Source organism: Nyctibius grandis, chromosome 20 (genome assembly GCF_013368605.1).
Source record: "Nyctibius grandis isolate bNycGra1 chromosome 20, bNycGra1.pri, whole genome shotgun sequence".
Taxonomy (NCBI): Eukaryota; Metazoa; Chordata; class Aves; order Nyctibiiformes; family Nyctibiidae; genus Nyctibius; species Nyctibius grandis.
In genome coordinates, this window is record NC_090677.1 from 5,217,701 (window position 1) to 5,231,372 (window position 13,672).

The following is a 13,672-nucleotide window of genomic DNA, read 5'->3' on the forward strand; positions in this document are numbered from 1 at the left end:
CGGATATATCTAAGTGCAGATCCTCTGTTGTGTTTGGTGAGAGACAGCTTTGAATGCTTGATGCCCTTAAGATGGTTTTTTCAAACACTCCTTCACTTTACCATAATAGAGGTTATCTGCAAATAGCAGATTTAATGCAAAAAGCGTTTGAACAACGTTTTTGGCCTTCAGTTGTAGTTAATACTGAGTAATTTTAGTCAGTACATGTTGTTCCTGCCTAGCTTTTCAAGCTACCATTACTTTAACTGAGACTGCTTTCGTGTGAAACCCCGGTATCAGAAAAGCTATCAAACTGCTGCTTCTTTCTTTGCATGGTGGCACCTTTGTGGCCTTTACGCAGCAAGGCTCTGGACCTGTATGCCCAGCACCTCTGTTTGGAAACTGGAAAGCTCAGCAGATATTAGAGGCTATATCCTTTTCCAATTAATTTGATTGCACATAAATTGCATTTACCCATACACTGTTGAACACTAACCGTTACATGGGTGTTTCAACCGTATGATTACAGCTATGAAAAACAAGCTCAGAGATGACACAAGTGATGTGTCTTGCAGACGTTTAACGATCACAATCACATTCTTACGTCCTTGCAGGAATTCTCACTTAGCAATTGCCATTGTCGCCGTTTCCGTTACTGCTTGTTGACAAGCTGTAGCTGCTGCAAGGCAGACTTTGAGACTCCAGGCATAGGAAAGGTTAGGCTGGAGCAGAGGACTAAGGTTAGCAGTCTTGTGTGTGTTTGGGGGCGTGAGGGTAAGATATTTCTAATAATTGTATTTAGAAAGCTGTGTGTAAGAAGGTGGCTTACTTTTCTGTTTTGGGGACATTAGTAGCTTTGAATTCCATTCCTCGTAATGAATCAAGAAAGTCAGATAACTAAACTCCCATTTCCAAGTAATGTAATTAAATAACGGAAAATCAAGAGCCTCCAAGCCCAGGAGTGTAACAACTTCTGATGGAAATAAAATCCCTCTAAGAACAAGTAGGCTAAAGGTTATGTCCATGTTTAGGAAACATCCTACTTCTTTATGTATATTTTTCAATATAATCTTTTTTGCGTTTTCTTCCCTGTCTAATCTGTTTTCTAAATTCCAGGCCTTAAAACTCTCCCTTGATTTTAAGTCTGAAAGAGGCTGGTAGCTGTTTCTTGCTCACTGTTATGTAATTTTGTAAGTAGTGGAAGGACTCGTGGTGGTGGTGTTTTAAGTATCTTCACACACTGCTGCTCTTTGCTTTAATGTAAATGTCTGCTGTTCAAGGGATTTTAAAATTGCTGTTATAACTGATGTATGGCTACCACTGCTTCTGTTCAGAAAAATAAGTAGAATCAGGCCCTCTTCTGTAAATAAAACCTCTAATAGTCCAGCTTCTGCCCTTAGGTACGTTGCAGGATAGATCTGGAGCAACTTCACTTAAACTGCCCAGGATTTACTTGTAGCTGTGAACAGAATTACTAACTCTCACCTCAAAGCCCCTCTATTTGTAATGCCACACAGTTAAATTTTTTAAGCAGTTTTCGGTTAAAATGCAAAGCTTTCCTCTATAAACTTGAATCTTAAACGTTGAAAAGTGTTACCTATGAAAGGAAGTTCCCGTCTAAAAGGAAGGGAAAAAAGAGAAAGGAAGGGAAGAAAGGGAAGAGGAAAAGGGAAAAAAGAAGGAAAAATATAAATATAGACATACAATATTTAGAATTTTGGGGAAATGTCATAATTTTTAATAAATTTTTAATGGCTTGGGAGTTGAACAATGCCTCATCTTTTGAATACTTATGGTAGTGGATTGGGGCCTTAACTGGTAAAACTGCTTCTAAATTCCTTTTAAACGGAAATTGTTATCTGTTTTTTCATTAGAAAGGGAATATAAAATTTAATTATCTATATACAGTTATATATAATCTCTACTTAGTTACAATATTATGCTGAAGTTATAAATAATTTGAATTTACAGAGATGTAATTTAACATGTGAATATGTTATGAACATTAGGTAAATAATATCAAACCACAAGGAAGTGATTTGAAGCTGGGAATATTTAAGAGTCTAGATTTCTGTAGCAGAGAATCTATCTAGGCTGCTTTTTGTAGTGCTGTTGGTCTCCTCTAACACAGCTCTTTTCCTGTTGTCTGGAGGTGTTCACCATTTCACCAACAGGCATTTGAGTGCGACTCAAAGTGTACAAATATTAAAGCCTTAAAAGCACCTATTTTGCTTTAAGAAACTTAAATGAGCCTTAAGAGCACCTATTTTGCAAGGAAACAGTGATATTTGCCCTTCTGGTGCTAGAAATGTGAGAGGTGAAATGCATTCTTCATTACCACCATATTTTTTCCCTAATGTCTCTTCCTTTTCCTGTTCATTTCCATTTCCTTCCTGCCCTTTCCTTTTCCTACCCATGTCTCAAGTTCTCTTTGCCTCCTCAGTGAATCTCCTTGAACAGCGAGGTAAACAATACCTGGAAGAAACTCCATGTAAAGTCAAATTGAACTGAAATACTTTTAAACTGGTTTTTAAATTAGAAGGCCAAAAAAGAAAAGAGGTGATGGCTGTCTTTGAGACCTGCTTGGGATGCTCCTCCATCGTCCTCTCCCATTGGCCTGTGAAGGCTGGGCCTCAGATGTCAGGACAAGCTCCGAGTGTAGTACTCGTAGGACAAGTTTTTATTGATTCAAGTAACGCATCTAGTCCAGTTTCCTTCAAGGATTGCCCATATGAGAAAGAGTTTATATGAAAGGCCCAAAAAGATACAGCAGAAGTCCACAATTTGGTTCTGGATGTACATACAAAAGTCCTCAATGGAAAATATAACTATCAGGCAACAATATTAATTTATCCTGGTCCAAACACAGGCACACCACTCTGCAAGCCTTTCATGGTTAAAACTGCAAATCCACTTTCATGGACTGTGACCCAAATGATTTAAACTAAGTCATTTCTATTATTCCTGCTCGCAGGATGCGTGAGCAGTGCAGACATCCACAAATGCATGCAGCTGAGGGCTAGTGTAACGTTATAGTTCGTGACTGAAGCTACAGCTTAGCTCTCAGTGTTAACAAGTAATTTATGTATTGCATGGGCTCAGTCTAGACTGACAAATTACGGGACTGTATAAGGTCCTGTAGTGAGAATTAAACTTAAAACACTGAGCAAAAAAAAATACAACTTAAAACGCTGAGCAAAAGTCTCTGTTCTACCCGTGCATGTAAGTGGCACCTGTGTCAAGGGAATTGTACGCAGGTATCTGAAGACTGGACAACAGACTGGTTGTGTAGCCAGACCAAACAAGCACAAACTGGACAAAGAAAAGCCCTGAAAAGAACTACATGGCATTTGCCCAGCTTTTTCTCTGGTAATTTCAAATCTAGGGGCTGGTTTGTTTTTAAAATGAGATTCAGTTTTCATACAAATACTGGTTCCTAGTGAAGACAGGAACTCAAGCCTTTAATTAGACACAAAAGAAATCTGGCTTGCGTTTTTGCCCCCCAGGTTTTTCAGTTGTGCCTTTCTTCTTTCACACTCTCACTGTAAACTCATTTGTTTCTTTTTGTCTGCTCTTCTGTCTTTTTTATGCTTTTTCCTCAGTCTTCCCTATGAGCATTGTAACATAAAAGCCTTCTCATTTGAATCATATTTTCAAACTTCAATGTTTAAATGAGATTTATATTAGGTGGAATTAATTTGCCCGGCCCTGTAGGATATTACTGTTTATGAAAGCAAGTACTAAACCAGTTAAGTTTTAAACAGAAAAGTAAACTGATCTTTTTTTTTCCCAGTGATTTAGATTACTATTTACATTGCATTGTCCAATTGCTGTTATGGTATGGTGTAAATTTTTAACAAACCATCTTAATGTTGTATTTATGTGCAAATATACCTAGACTGCTAATTCTTAGCAGCTGTTGATAAGAAACATTCCTTCAGTACCACAGCAAGACCTGCTGTAAAACCTCTAAAGAATGCACAGGAATAGCAAACCAGCACAGAGCACACAGTTCTCCTTTGTCTTTGATAGTCTGTCAAAACCAAAACCTAACCAACTCCTGAACTGACTATAAATAATTTCTGATGTGTAAATATCATTCTGCTCAGCTACAAGAACTAACACACTTCCTATTGCTGTTTAATTTTCTTAGCGGTTTCTGAATGAAAAAAAGATAGACAAAAAGAAAGAAATATCCTGACCTTAGGAACCTTCAGGAGGTGTAGGAGAGGGAGAAGAGCAGAGTTGAAGTTTATGAAATTGTTCCATTAACCTTTGCTGACTTTGTTTCCACTCTTAAAACTCTAGAGTGTCTTTGCAAATGTAAACCTCATGACCAAAACAAAACTGCTGATAAAGTAATCAGTGTCTTTAGCGTGATTTGTGTGATGTTCTATCGATGTAAACTCAAGAGCTGCTCTGTTCTCTTGTCAATTGTTGACATATTATTCTGTAAAACTTAAGATGGGCTTCTGATTACTGCTTAATGTTGCAATATATTGGGCCAAACATTTGCTACTGACAGTCAAATACTTTTCTGAGAGAGAGAAAGAGAGCAAGGGAGATAGTGAGAGCTCAAGGGGGAGAGCTATGCCCTTCTAGCAGGACTGTTTCTGCAGCTGTTGTGTACATTAATCCAGAGAGCAGATCTCCCAGCGCTAAATATAGCCCGTGGGGTCATTTTACACGACAAAATAAATAAATAAATAAATAGAAAGCATTTAACTATGGGGTCACGTTAAATTAGGTTTGATTTTGCTTAAGAAGGAAATCCAAATTATGGCATCTTGGTTTAAGGGTGAATACCAGAATGTAAATATTTCAGGACGTGGAGGGAAAATAAGTGTGAAGAAGAATACAGTCCCGGGAAGGAACTTTTCAGGTCGTTACAATCCTCTGTTGACTCTTCAGGAGAGTCAGACTGGCTCCGAGGGATTTTGAGAACCCCACCAATGCTATTCAAGCCCTTTATAATGCTGCAGAATATTGTTTCTCTTTCACTGCAACACACATGCCTCAGCATAATTTGAGTCAGTCAGTTTAAAAATGATTTGTTCCCTGTATATGTCTTATCAGCAATAATTAGCGTTCAAATATACATGCTCATCGAACCCTTCTGCACCTGTGCTGCAAAATCAAAACGTAGACCGATCTAAAGTTGAGGGATTACCTTTTTTAATTCCTCCAGATGTTGCTGCCCAACCCTGGCAGTTAGTAGCGATGACAATTATCCAGAAGTGTGAGATTAAAGTTAAGGAAGCGAGGGAATTCTTCTGAGTCCTCAGGAGCAGAAACAGCTAGGAGTCCATACAGTGAGGGAAGTTAACCTTCGTTATTGTGAGGATGGCTGTAAGAAGCTGGACAACCTGTCACCACTGGAGCAATAGCATTTGTCAGTTTGCAGGTCCCAAGTTATTTTGAGCAGCGTAAACCATGTGCCCGCGGAGCATTCCACCTCATTGGACAGGGAATCCACCGCTCCGACAGCACCTACGGGCACCGAGTGCCTTCTCCTCGCTCATGAAACGTCCCCTATAGATGCTTACGTGCGTTTTGCTGATTCATCCAAAGAGGCACTGCAGCAGCATTGTATTGCTCTTGTCAGCCGGTTTAGACTTCAGCTTATTAAAATGACTAGTTATTGCTGTTGTCTTTATGTTTTGATCAGAACTCAAAGATTACAGTCACTGTACGCCCATCAGCCGGTAACAAGGTAAAAGTTTTGCAACTCCAAAGGCAAACTCAGCAAACGCGTGTGATTTAATAGTAAAATATTCCTGACTTCTTTGAAGTGTTTGATTTAATAAACACAGTGCAAAAATGCAGAAATCCTTAAGGATGGCCTGTAACTACAAATCCTCAAAAAGCTAACACTTCTAAACTTGCTATTGAATGCACAGAAATAAACAGTTGGGGGAAAAGTAATTAAAAGAGGCAAGTGAAACTTAGCTGTAAATAAAACTGAGATATAAACATAGGTGGAATAATTTCAAAATATTTCGAGCAGTACACAGATAAACCTTGTTACTGTATAGAGTTTCATTTTGTAAAACTCAGCTAGTGGTTAAAAACTTGAGTGACTAAAACCTACCACATCACTTGGAAAATGTAGAGACTAGATTTCCTTTTCTACTCATCCTATACACTAGCAACAGAAAATAATCTGTAATTCTAAACAGTTCAGCTTACAAAAAATGCTGCTTGAGTGTTGATATTTTATTAAAAGTACTCGTCACAATTCTAGTTTTAAAATATTATTAAAAAGTTATGCATTTATGGGGAATTGATATATAGCCTTTCCACAGCTAATGATGTAATTAGCTGGCTTTTTGACCTCTCCCAGTTCTCTCAAAATGTTATCGAGTGAGCGCCTTTGCTAGAATAGAGGTTCTCCTGTGCAATGTAGTTCTTCAGAAAGACGTTTTATGAGGCATAGCAGTATGAAAAATCAGGAGTAAAGGCAATTCTTTTATGAAAAATTTCCTGATGCATTGGAGGTACTTTTCTTTTGTTTCTCTCTCTTTTTGTAAAATATCATTGTCAGAATAGCTTGTGAGCATTAGTTTGTGGTGTGGTTTCTTCAGTAATATGGAAAAGTTGTGAAGTCAGGCCTTCTTTTGGGGACAGGTTAGGCATTGTATGGGTTGAGTGATGTCTACGGTAACTTTATACCTGGACCAGAGATCTAGTGTATTCTTTATAATATCTGTAACAGTAGATGTGAGCCACACAGTGCTGACAGGAACTGCGTATCGATACTGTACCGCATGCTACTGTGGCTTGGACATTACAGTATCTGTAGATCTGTAGGGTACAAAGGCTGAAGCCTGAAAATAAAGTCTGATGTGTCTGACAACTGTAAATCTATGTTCGCTTCTGCTGAGATGAAATTATAAAATGTGCATGGGCTCGTGCTGGGCTGTGAATTGCTGTTTGTGCATGACATGCAAAATCAAGCAATCCAAAGTGACTGTTCGATCTGATCAAAAAAATATGCAAATATTTTCCACTTTAAGAGAGAGTTTTATATAAGATGCTAGAAATGCAAAATCATTTAATAATCTGTGCAACAAATGAGGTAAGGGTTATGCAGAAGGCACAGCACTGAGAAACCATAAAAGTTATGAGCCTTTTCTGTGGTAAACAGACTGACCATTGTAACAGCAGGTGGTTCAAGGACAAAGCTTCCAGGAACCACAAGAAGGTAGAGCATACACAGTGAATGTGCCAGGTCTTGCAGAGCTGTCGTCTTGATACAGCAACATCAGAGAATTTCAGATTCACTGCTTTGCAGATAACAGCATAAATCCCATGAAAATACTGTTGTTCCTCTGTCTACTTTTTTCAGAAGATGGTGAATTGAGGCTTTTGACTGCTGAGCACTAAAAAAACCACTTCAGGATATCATGACCTCCAGCTTTATGTCCGTTTGTCTTTGCTGGCTGGCAGAAGGGAACATCTGCCTCTCTAGGATAAGGCATAGTGTCCTTCAATAAATTACATGAGCACTAATTCTCTTCAGATCTTGTCTGTCAAAGCCCAAAGTACCTTCACAAGTAGGAGTGAGTCTTAAAATGGAACTTTGAACACGGCTGGTTGGCTGTTATTCCACAGTAGGATTATCAGACTGTAATTGTAAACCTTTAGGATTTATCATAAATGGAAAATTCTTGATTTTCTAGACATTAGGCTGAAATTAATACAATCTTATTAATGGCATGTGCTGAACCACTAACTGAGAAATTAGATGGGTTACACATTATTCGGTACAGAACAATTATGAGACATCTGTGTGTACTGCCCAAAATTATATGAGGAGTTTGAACTGTCTTCTGGGGGTTATCTGAAGGCATCTCTTAATACCACACATATTGTCCAGCCTGACAGTAAGCCTGTGAATACAGCTGGGGCTGGAAGAAGCCATCTAAAGTACAGTATTGGAGACTTTTAGCCTTAGAACATAAAAAAGAAAAGGTACCTGAAGATCTGAAAAAGTCATTATCCTTTAGAACATTGATCTACCACCCTTTTTTTTTTGAAACAGCTCAGAGAAGGAGCAGGGCTTAGCTTACTACCCCAGAGTAACTGAGGCAGATGAGCATTTCTCTGGGGCATAGGCTTGCCATAGTTGCAGTGATTTCAAGGTTACAATTAAGCCCATAGTACATATAGGTCAGTATCGTGTACCTAGCATAAAGCTTATATTTGCTTAATTAGTTTGGAATAATAAATTCTCCAGTTCAAGCTACCTCAAGCTCACAATGACGTGTGTACAAAAGTTTATTTTGGCTTTAGAGGTTAGTGCTGGAAATAGTGCTGACAGCTGCAAGTTGGCAGTAAAGTTTGGGACATATATTACAGGGCATCCGGATGAGTTAGATGCTTATCACAGAAGCTAGTGATGAAAAATAGCTGGACAAACCTCAAAATTGTATTCTGAGCAGGAATACCAGCTCAGAACAAAAGGCATAAAACTGAGTGCTGCTGATGTTTAGGCTGGAAGCAGAGAGAGGACAGAGGCAGGACCAGAAGACTGGGAGCCAGCTGAGTGGCCCTACACATGGAGGCAGCTTGAGCCTCAGGCAGTTCAAGAAAAAAAACCTGCACCAAGCTGAACATAAGCAGTGCAACTCACGGGAAAGAGGGCATCAGTTCCACAATGAAAAACTTGCTGGAAGCGTGTTTTAACAGCTGGCTTGTGAAGTGATTCTGATTTTATTTAAGCTCAACTGGACTAGACCAAGCCTCTTTCAGATCAGCTCCAGTCAGTTTACACAGAGCAGCTGTCTGTGTATCTGTGGGGAGATCAAAGAATTGAGAGTTCCTGCTGTTACTCTTTAAGGCCGAGTATGTAAAATGGTACTGTAGCTCAGGTGATGCTTCCTAACTCATTCAACCATTATAACTTGATCTGAATTCTTAGGGAAAATGTAAATTTATCAATTTATAATTGCATACTGTGGACACACCAGTCAAGAAACACGTGCAGAATCAGAAAAAGATGTTGAAGGCACAGAGAGACCTAAGAAGAACAAGTCAGAGAGTGTGCCCCAATTATGCTTCCTTCAGGAGCTGATCAGTCACTGTCAGCAATCCTTGCCACCATGGAAAGAGCGTTCCCTCCCCTGTATCACCAGGACTGCTGCTGGTTCTCACAGCCTGTCTTATGTTTCATGTAAGCATCTATCATCTGAAAGGGTCTGGATGTCTTCAGGTGTCTTTGCCTACAAGAGTACCTTGTGATAATTCCTCACGTGACAGTGTCTCTAGTAATGAAAGCTTGTGCTAATGTCCTCTTGCCTTATTTCAGAAGAACATAACAGAGCTCAGTGTGTCTATTCTGGGGTGTTAGAAAGTGCCACCAGTGTCTACACGAGAAAGAATTTTCTGTTTTACAGCTCCTCAATCTCTTGGCTTAATTTTTAAACCAATTAAAGGGGTTTGCAGTATGATTAAACATACGGGCAATGATGTGCGTGTTGCAGGTTGTGATTCTGTACTAAAAATGTTGGCAAATACAGATTGCTCTCACCATGTCTGCCTCTGCAAGGGACAGGCAAGAGTGCTGAGGCAGACCCAGAGAGAGTTGATACATTCTATATATCACATTGGAAAAACAAACAAACAAACAAACAAAAAAAGAAAATGATGGTCCAGCACTGCTTCTACATTACAAAACGCAAGCAGACTGTCATTCAAGCAACAGGGGGCAATTTCCTTGCTCTAAAAGGACACCTAAGTACAACTAGACTATATATTATTGTGAAGAATGTCTGCATATTCTGAGAATTACAGTTGGGAATGTACAAATAAGGATCCTCCAGGAGCTTCATGTGGAGACCAGGAACTGATACAGAAATGGTAGAAATGACAAATCAGTGTTTGGATTGTCAGCAAACTCATGTCCCGCTGCCTCTCAAAGACAAGGGGGTTCACGTCCAAAGGGCTCCAACTGATAGCAAGAAAAGCTGGTATCAGATATGTCATCATAACTTCTTACCATGCTGTCACAAATGGGTTTGCAAAAGTGTATGTGATCATTGCCATTAAGCTGATGAAGGTGCTATACAACACAGCAGACATTTGCTCTTGATTTAGAGGAACACAGTACATGCTTTTGAAAATCAAATGCTTACTGCCTATAAGACATAATTACAGGTTTCACATGGATTTTGTTAAAGCCCGGTCTAGAAAAGAAAAGACATTCAAAAGAAACACTGATATCAAACTAACAATTACACTTGTGTCTTCAATTTTCATATATAAGAAAAAGTTTTGAGAAAAGACACAAAAACCACCTTTTGCTTTCCAGTTTTATTGTATTTTTCTGAGCGATGATTGGGAAACACCCAATATACAATACAAGAGCAGACTGTTATTGCCCATGAATATGTGCAATAGGAGCAATAATCATTGTGTTCTTGTGACTACCACATGTGACTTTCAAATATACAGAGCAGGAAGATGGTGTTTATTGCAGCCATCTCACAAACAGAAGATGTGGAGAGATAGGGAAAACTGGAAAAGGAGGAAAAAAATCTCACCATGTCTAAATAAGATTTTCTACAAGACCAGGTTTTTGCCCGTGATTGTAATCCAATTCCAAATTACTGTCAAAAATATTAATGTTGTTTTTGTAATTGGTCCTAGATTTCTGATTGGGTTTTAGATTGTTATTTTTTAAAATTCCTATTGAAAATTCTGGAACCAAAATACTAAATGTTCCATTTCTATGAAAGCTTCCTTAAGGTTCTTTGCAGTCGAGTTCTAGTGAGGTAGTGATTTTGCAGACCTCTCCTGCAATGATGCAGGAATGCATTCATTGCAATGAAAAGCAATGGTGTCTTTTCTTGAAGCATCAGTGACCAGTTGCTGCTTGAGGTATTACATTTAAAGGTCCGGTAATTTGAACAGCAGTGGCAAGCCCTATTTCGCTTTTAGATTATAGACTTTAATAAATTATCTTAAGGCCCTTATTCTTTTGGTGAGAAAAGTGTTAATAGCAATTTTCTGGATGTTTCTGGTAAAGCTAGTTCCACAGTGATTTGCAAACCTTGTGTAAGATGAGTTGGATATTTTCTATTCATGTAATTATGCAGTGCATCTCTTAGCATGAGCCTGCCAGGTATTGTGTGATTCTAACTCAGATTCTAATTTTAGAAGCGGAGACATATAAGAAGGATGAAAGAAATGGTAACTCTTTTCCGTAGAAGGCACAAATAATAATGTTGAAACATTCCTTCGGTGCCTATTTCTTTTTCATCCAGCCCCAAACAGGCTTTATCATTTAACAGGGCAGCACTCATGTGAGGACTGCCTGAGTGTTACTACAGAATTTTCCAGTCTCGTTAATTATTTAGATGAAATGTACTAGTAATTTATGGGGCCTGATGCTGTTTCCAGTGAAATCAGTGATTGTTCTGTCACTAACATCAATAGGAGTCAGACTTTTCCAAAAAGTTAGTTTTAACCACAGTAATGAAAGCAGTATTTCAGTCACCCACACAGAGCCACACACAATCTCTTATACTGTCTTCATTCAGTTCCACCCAATGTTCCATCTGTTTGCTTTTCAAAATGAATCAATAGGTAAAAATATGCCAGTATTTTACTTCCATGCAGTAGAAATGGTACAGCTGAAAAATGTTACAAAGATTTCTATAAAACACAGAGATAATCCCCAGAACATGAAATAATTGATGTTATGGGTGGCAATTGTAAGAGAGGATTTGTAAAATCCCTTTTTTGTAAAAAAATTTTACTCAGTTGTGAAAGTGTCAGGTTCTTTACGGTGGATTCCCTGACTAGAAAAATGGAGGACACTGTGTCCTTATTTTAAATTATGATCTTTTTTCTTGTGCAGTGTTATCCATTGTGCGATACTATCTTGTATAATATTAGCTTTTCAAAGAACTTGGCCAACTTGCAAAGATGCCTATAATACAAAAGAGTTAGCAAGAAGTGTCTGTTCACAACTCTTTTACTGTTCCCTGTATAGTTAATATTTTATTAGGTTCTCCTACATTCTTCCTTTTGTAAGAGAAATTGTTTTTTTAAGTTGGGATATCTAAACAACACTCTACAAGCAGCTGGGTTCTTTAATTTGCTAGCATTCAAGTTTTAAAGTGGATAGTTTCCCTTTATGGTTCAAATATAAAGTGCATGAGCTCTCCCTGGAAGTGCTCACGTGCCTGGGTAGGATCTCCTTGGAGTTACCACCCGCTCTGGGTGCAGGGTTTGGCTCACATCAGCCTTCTTTCTGGGCGCAGCGCTACCAGACTTCAGTGATTTGTAGAGCACACAGCAAATATTGATATATAGAGACTGGCAGTTGGCCAAAGAAGCAATTGGCTTCTTTACCTTTCTTCAGAACATACATCTCCAAAACATCTAAAAAGGGTGTTTATAGCCGTGATTAATACCAACTGAACAGATTGTCAGAGGGACTGGTACAAAGAGTGGAGGTATCTTGTTACCTAAATCTAAAGGAAAAGGAAATACAGGAACATTACTAAAGTGAAAGCTATATTATACACTTTATATTTTGAATATTTGAACTTTTTCTTCTTTTATTTGTATTGTAATAAAAGTTTAATTTTTTTCTCTCATGGTAGCTATTTCTAGGGTTGATATTAAGCAGACCTGACGTCTACACTGCCTGCATTATGGATTGGATTTTTAAAAGTGGATTAAGAGTCAGTCTAGTGAGATGTATTTTGTAACCACACAGTCTCTATTTCCAATTACACATTCTTCAAACAGAGATTTACAGTACAGTCCTTGTTCTTATCACTTAAATGGCATTGCACATCTAGAGCAGAGAGCAGAATGTCATCCAGGCTACTTACAAAGAAATTCCAAATTCCTTAAAGAACTGAGAGACTTCACTGAGAGTCCATCTGTAAGTGCTTTTAACATAAAAGAACAAAATAAGTGTGACTTATTTGTGGAAACCTGATTAATGTGAGTTGCACGGTAATGAGGAAAATATACTCAGAGGTTCTTGCCTTCTGTCTGAACTAAGAACATATATTTATATATATGAACATACCATTTATATAAAATATAGGTATCTTCAGTATCTTTCTTCTAATTAGGTATAGTGGCTTTCCAGTGTATTTCTCTGTTTTATATTAGAGGCCCCGAGGCCTACAGCAAATTAAACACAAAGGGCCGCGTAGCTGGCAGGAGCCTGAGGCATCTCAGCCTAATGGTAGTGTAGATCAGGACCTTTAGGTTTTTAGAGTAACCAAAATCAGAATGAGTGTCGTGTTTTGAGCATCAGAGGCTTTGGTGCCTGTTATAGACAACTAGAACTGTGGAGAAAATCAGCTCTGGTCAGATGTTCAATAGGACAAAACGTGCAATAACTTAGTTGCCAAAATTATACTTCATGAGATACACCCCTAATTAGAATGTCTTAAAGGATTGTTGCTAGAAGAGAATAAAGAGAGGGCATGCATGGATAGTCCACATTTTAAGAATAATTTCTTGAGACCTCTTGCTCTCCAAGCACACTCAGATGAGAGTTTCAGTGGTTTATCAGCAGTGTGCAAGGTAGTCAGCTCACTGCTGAACTTGTGGTCATCAGATCACCTCACCTAGGGAGGCCTGGCATAAACAGTCTGGAGAACAGCAACATGATTGTTCAGTGGGGTGACTAGAGGGCCTAACTAAAGACGAGAGCTTGGCA

The 13,672-nt window shown here is 38.5% G+C and overlaps 1 protein-coding gene across 1 annotated transcript in view; it reads right to left on the minus strand.

The window, feature by feature from the left end:
* Positions 1-5,384, minus strand: part of MYPN (myopalladin) — a 62,176-nt gene extending 56,792 nt beyond the window's left edge. The window contains exon 1 of the mRNA XM_068416697.1: positions 5,150-5,384. The gene's annotated coding sequence lies outside the window, so the exon portion shown is untranslated. The remainder of the gene's footprint in view (positions 1-5,149) is intronic.
* Between the last annotated feature and the right edge of the window lie 8,288 nt (positions 5,385-13,672).